The sequence below is a fragment of the Rhyacophila brunnea genome, unplaced genomic scaffold (assembly GCF_057557595.1).
Source record: "Rhyacophila brunnea isolate RB1 unplaced genomic scaffold, BYU_Rbru_1.0 scaffold_109, whole genome shotgun sequence".
NCBI lineage: Eukaryota > Metazoa > Arthropoda > Insecta > Trichoptera > Rhyacophilidae > Rhyacophila > Rhyacophila brunnea.
The window spans coordinates 1,069,744-1,076,992 of record NW_028232762.1 but is presented as its reverse complement, the minus strand read 5'-3'; positions in this window follow the sequence as shown (position 1 = coordinate 1,076,992).

Below are 7,249 nucleotides of genomic sequence, written 5' to 3'. Positions count from 1 at the left end.
TTAAAAAATTATTTATCAATTATTTTTTATATAGACATATCTGTATAGAACTAAAAAAATATCACTCGATTGATCTTCCGATAAAATATTCTTTTCATAATAGAAACACATAACTTGTTTAATCTTAACATAAATTTATTCTATGAATCTTATAATTATTTATTTATAAGCTTTAACATATTTGAACTAATTTAATATTTTAAAAGCCGAAAATCTTAGCACAATCCTAAAATGGGTATTCTAAATTATTTTATAAGGATGTTATATATGTTCTAAAATACTTTTAAAAAGATTTCTGCAAAAAAAAATGCATAAATTCGGTTATTTTAATAAAAACTGGATTGATATTCTTGCCAAAGGACCAAGAATTTTTTGTATATTATAAAAACAATAGGTTTTCTCGTATTATTTCTATATATGATTGATAAAATAAAAATTTATATTTCTTATTTTATATAGTAGCTGTAAGATTATAAAATTTCCCTATATTAAATATTATATACTTATATATTATATCGCATTATTATATCGTGAATTCAAAATGTTTTCTTTTTAATGTGTAGGATATAAACTTTTATATATAATTTTATATCCGTTTTCTTTGTTTTTATATCAGTTTATAATTCAAAATATATGAACAATATTTTAGCAGAAATATTAAAGGGCTAGAAATCATCGCACGCAAAACATTATTAAATTTCGAACTCGTCTTATTGTCGTGACTACAAGTGAACAGAAAACAATATATAGTATATAATTAGTAAAAAGATTTTGGCATTATTAATTTTATTTATAATGGCTCTTAAACAACTTTACACATTGTCAGTAAGCAAGGAAAGGTATGCAAGCCAACATTATAATAATAACGATGTTTCCATAAAGCATATAACCAATTAAATCCTCACTAGCATCAGATACGTTTATAAATGAATAAAAAGAAAGAATTTCGTCAGACATTAAATATCTAAATTTTTTTTTAATCTGATAGCTTTATGTTCTATACGAAGAGTTACTTTGTATAATTGACACATAATAGATATTTATATACTTTTCCACGGCTCATTTTCAGTAGTGATCAACCGGAATAAAGTATCCAATAAATTAAGAAGATAAGTAGCATTTCAGTCTTCGCACTAGATTTGTTTATTTTATGGGTAAAATTTACTTGTAATGCGAGAAAATAAGACTTTGAACATTTTAGATATAATTTGCGCATTTTTAAGAGCTTTTTACAGTTTTTTTATTTGAAAATAGAAGCCTAGCTTTAAACGAAAATTTCGATTTTCTTCAAAACACAGTTTTTGTAGCGCCGTCAACCGAATATAATTCGCAAACAACTACGATTTTTTACAGAAACGTATTTCATTTTTAAACAAATAAAAATATTTTGTTAAACTTATTCTATCGAAGATTTTACCAGACTTTGCATTTAGTTTAAGAATCGAGAGCAAAAATTAACTATTCAAAATTGAAAATATATCACATGTTGTTTTTATACTAAAAAAATAATTGAAAAAAATCATTAAATACTTGTCTAAAACAAAATTTTTGACTTGAATTTTTCAGCAAGAAAAATATAGAATATTTAGAATTAAGGATGGTGAAATTTGCAAATGATAAATTTGGATTTCCTAGAATTTGAAATTGCAATCTATAAGATAAAAGAATTTTATGCCACTTTTTTGACAAGTATTTATTTAAATTATAATGTTGTTGAATTTTTACTATTTTCTATACCTTTTATTATAAAATATTCTTGAAAGCATATTATATCTTCGTTATAATATATAAATAATTATCTGCTATACTGATATTATTACAGAGTGATATATTTACATCAATGTTTAAAAAATATTCATATATACAAATATTCTCGCTGTATATTCTTAAAATTTTTTATTATAATAATATTTGAACATTTTCTTAATATTATATCATGTTGTTTTAAGACTAAATTTAAAAAAATACAGTTATCTAGGAGACAAACATCCACCAATTTGTATTATTTCAAATTATTCACGAAAAATGGAGGAATAAAAGAAAATGCAATTAAATAAACATAATTGAATAAAGTAATTGATTTGAATATTTATTGATGCACTTGTTTCAATCAAAGTATCATGTATCACAAGCAAAAAATCACGCCTCCAAACCTTTCAATATACGTCTTAAACGCATATGACAATAAATTCAAGAGTTTTTTTCTAGATAAAAAGTTTGAATGCGCTACTGCTTATGTTGAAACGATAAATTCCATTATATATAGCATATGATATATCGTAGCAGCAAAAAATATTTTATGCCATATGATTTTATATAACGTAGAAAATTTTAATTATCTTAGATGCATTAGATTCAAATTGATATATTATATTTAAATTCTTAAACACAATATAAAAAATTTTCCTGGTAGATTTTAAGTTAATGTAAAATATTTTTCCATTTATAATATTGAAAAAATCACAAAGTATATAATTTAGCACATTAAACATGCAAATTTTACATCTGTTACCTAAAAGGAATGATTAAAAGCTTCTAAATTGTAAAAATATAAAATATTGTTTTTTCGTTTAGATAATCAAATAATTTGTTTATTCTCCTTCGAAGTCAGTATATTTGAGATTTTTCAAATGAGAATAGGCTTTGTTCTGAGATTACAATATAAAAGATATAAATTTCATTTTTTGATAAAATGATGTCATATTTTTATATAAAACAAGCCTATAGAAACTTTTTTTTTATAATTTACATGTATTATATATCATAATAGAAAAATATTATACTAATAAGGTTCAATTTTAATTATAAAAAGCAGCAAAATCGCGATATATTTGACATTTGAGTCATAGTAATTATAATATTTTAAAGAAAACTTTGTTTTGAATTAAAATTTTTATGTTTGTACCATTAAGAGAGTGACAATCTATTTCTAAATAATATATACATCTAATTTATTCATTTTTAGCGTAGAGTCGCATTATTCATAGTGTATGCTGTCTATATTGTCACAAATTTTTGTAATATGATGGTAAAAAATTCATAATATCAGATTTTATATATAAAGAACGCAAAAAATTATATTTTATCGGATTTTATGTGGTCTTTCCTAAATATACTCTATGTTAAAAATGATTTTTAATGTATGCATTTCTATCATATTAAGTTTTTTGATGCAAAAAAATATCAATCATGCAATATATTGTTAGTTTGATCATAAAAATGCATTTTTTTCTTGGTGTTTTGCACTCTGTTCATGCAAAAACACATTCAAACAAGGTCTGAAGTTACTAGTATGGTAAATCTATATTACGGATGTTGTGATAATCTAGATATAAATATATCATGTTAAAAAATATAGGTAATTCAAATCACCCAAAAAAAATATCACATATAAAGACAACAATTCAGTTTTGCCCAAGAATGTGTAAATTTACGTTTGTTAAATTGTATAAATACCCAAGGTGTATGAGAAAAAATAACAAAAAGGTAAAAGAGGTAAATATGTAAAATATTCTGACAAAATGTCAAAAATAAATTTAAAGTTCTTAAAATATGATTAGATAAAAATATATTTTTTTGCATTATTAGTATAAACTATATGTGATATACATCTTAAATCAATACGTAAAAGCCTATTCTTGCATTGACTTTCTTACAGTCATATTTTTAGTACAAAAAATCGCAAACAAAACGAGCTTGAGAATTATCATATATTATAAACTTTTAAATTGATTATACATCAATCTAATTCTTTATTCAAGAACATAACTCGTTTTTTTTGACTGTAATGATTTTGCGAGGTTTTATATTTAAAAGGTAAGTAAAAGGCACTAAAACATATATAACTCCAATATATATATAATTTCTATATTTGATTTTTATACTTGCAATTATTATTAATACTGCACTAAAATTGCTCAAAAATAAAGAAATAAAACAATTGAGAAAACATATTTATACTGCATATTTACACTTGAATATACAGTTTCTTTGACAACTTTTTATATTTCTAATGAATTTTTTGCTATTTAAGTATGATGCAGAATATGTAATGTTTTGATGGATATAAGATCTGAATAATTCCGTAATACTGGTTTACAATAGTAAAGCTAATAAAAAATTTACGTTTTGCATACTATACTTTTATGAACTAGAAAATTTTCTTTACATATATTTTATAGCTAAAAACACTATTTTTGTCTTTAGAAACCTTTTGTTTGTCAGTTTCTCCACTTCTTGTAAATCTCGTACGTAAGATCTTCTAATATATAGATTTGGAGTTATGTATTGTACTAATCTATGTTTTTCTATTCTTGCCTCTTCTTAAGCTGGTATTTATACTTTAAAGTGGTTGATTTATATTATTTTACTATGTGAAAACCTTTTCATTTAGAATATTATGCTATTTATATCTTATATGAATTTTTTACCTCTATTCAAGACTATTATTATATTTCGTAATAATATTATCACAAAGATTGCAAACTTACGATAATCGGACATAAAACTACATCAAAATTTGTTTACTATATTTTAATCTACATTTTGATACATCATTGTTGTGTAACTACAAATATATATATAAAGTGTGACTATATAATCTTATATGAAAATCATACATTATTCTATGAAATTTATTCTTATCGAAAAGGAGTGTATTTTATGCACCTGAAATGCACATGTAGATTTATTTGTGCTTTTTGTTATCTCTGTAACAAAATTATATCCATAACACAAGCTTTATTTTGAGCTGACAAGCTTTTTAATATAAAAATTATAAATTTAATGCTTATTCAATTCATATATTTGTATTCTTAATTCAACATAGTTACTAAAAAATATTCAGGGTTTTTTTTATTTTGATTGTTCACTATTAGTACCGCCAATAGTTCTGACGTTAATTTTTATTATAGTCAATTGGAATGGTAAAATAAAGTTTGTGCATATTTTATAATCTGAAGATTTTGCCTTATTAATACAAAAAATAGAATGTTTAGATTCTCTGCAAACTTTTGTGCCATTTTTGTGTTGAAAAGGTATTATAAACCTATCTCTATAGATAGGATCTATACTTATAAACAAATTCAACGGGTAATTAAAATTTTAAAACACAAACTACAAAAAATTTCGATGAAAAAAGATCCACATAGTTCCTCGATCCTGCGTATTGTCTTAAGATCTTTCAAAATGTTCATTATGCTATTCTTTATAATAATTGATAATTTTATTGTTTAAATACACGGTTTAGGTTCAATTTTTACAATATGTTAGAGAAAAATATCGACTTATATGACAAAAAAATGTTCTGCAGTAAAATTTGTATAAATTTATTTCATATGCACTTCGTTATACAAACTTTTTACCCTTAGATGATACTTTCTTGCAATAAATATTATATATGTTAATAAAAAAATACCATTTAACTTGTAATAGGCTACATAAAACTATAAAGAAGCTTAAATACGTACACATATTAATAGCCGATCTATGGATATTATAACTATTTGTAAATTTTAAACTAGAACTTAATTTGGATTTTTTTATACCGATAATCGTAATTTTCATTTTATTTTTTCTCAAAATTTCGAATTTTTACTTTTAAATCCAAGCAAAATCTAATATATTCTGTGCCTACACGCACAAAAACATGTTTTACATATTTTTTCTCTATATTTTATTCCTAGCATATAGAAAATTACTAAAACAGTATTTTGTATAACTAAACATGTTTCATTATATTTAAAATACTTTAAAATTCGCAATATCATATAGAAATACATTTTGCTGTCAATCTATACACCAAGATTACAATATTCTTTATAAAAATATACTTATATTTTTTCATAAATTAGATTAGAAATATATGCTATTTATAAATTTTTTGATTATATTTTTAATCCTACTATTAAAAAAATAAGTAAAATTAATTTTTAGTTATAATTTACAGATTATGAAAATTCTATTTTTAACAAGATAAAGTTTTTTTTTCGTGATATTACGACGAATATTATATTATTGTAAATCATTAATTTTATTTTGCAATTTTATTCTTTTTATGTATATATGGATGGTACAAAAATCAATAAATTAACTACTACTGTATTGACTTCAGACTTCTTTAAAATAAAACATAGAATGTAGCACCCAATTATACCTATAAAAAATTATAAATTGTACATTATACTGCCCATGATACGCGCAAATCTATATTTTTTCAGTTATCCATGAAGTTTTTTTTATTTTTTTTATGCTGCAAAAACATTAATATTGCCACAAACAAATTATCTATACCATACAAAAAAATTCGATACATTTTATCTTTTAAGTTATTTGGCCCTTTTTACAATAGATTACAAGAAATATTAATTGAAAGGTTTTTTTTACGTTTTAAACTTACAATAAAGAAATTTTTCTAATGATAATTAACCATTGCCTTTATATATATCCCATTTGATTATTCACTCAATCATCTTTGTAATATCTCTCATATTTTCACAGAAAACAAAAAATAGTATTTATCATGTAGTTTAGAATACAACAATAATACACTGGATGCTTTTAGATGACACTATAATAACCAATATAAAAGATAGTTTATTTACATTCTGCATTTTATTGTAATCATAATATTTTTTGACTTACTTTTTTTACGTGATTTACTGTACCATCAAAATATATTTATATATCATTAGAAATTTTTATAAGGTATCTAATTTTTTAAAGTGCTTTTAGATTCTCATTTGTTTGGATTTCATGATAAATATAATGTCAGAAACTAATGTATTTGGCACTTTATAACTTTTTTTATAGCTCTATCATATTTAAAATTATTATTTATGTAGCATAAACACACAACATATGATTATTAAATCTGCTATTTGAAAAGATTGTTTGGAAATAAATTTTGCATATCTTACATATAAAAAATCATATAAATATACGTATTTCTGCTAATTTATGTTTCATATGCTTCACATTTTATTTTGAAATTACAAAAATAAAAAACTTAAGTCTTCATGCTTTTACCATTAAATCGTTTTTTTAAAAATAAGAACTCAAAATTAACATCTATTAATGATAGCTTAAGTCTTAATAGTCAAAATGATGTATAAACTTCTTAATACAATAACACTTAACTCAAATTTTCAATACTCTTATTCCTTTACATTTTTACAGTCATAGAATTTTTATGATTATTTTGTCCCAAGTCTTAGTTTTTTATAATTTAAAATCAAAAAATTATGTTTTA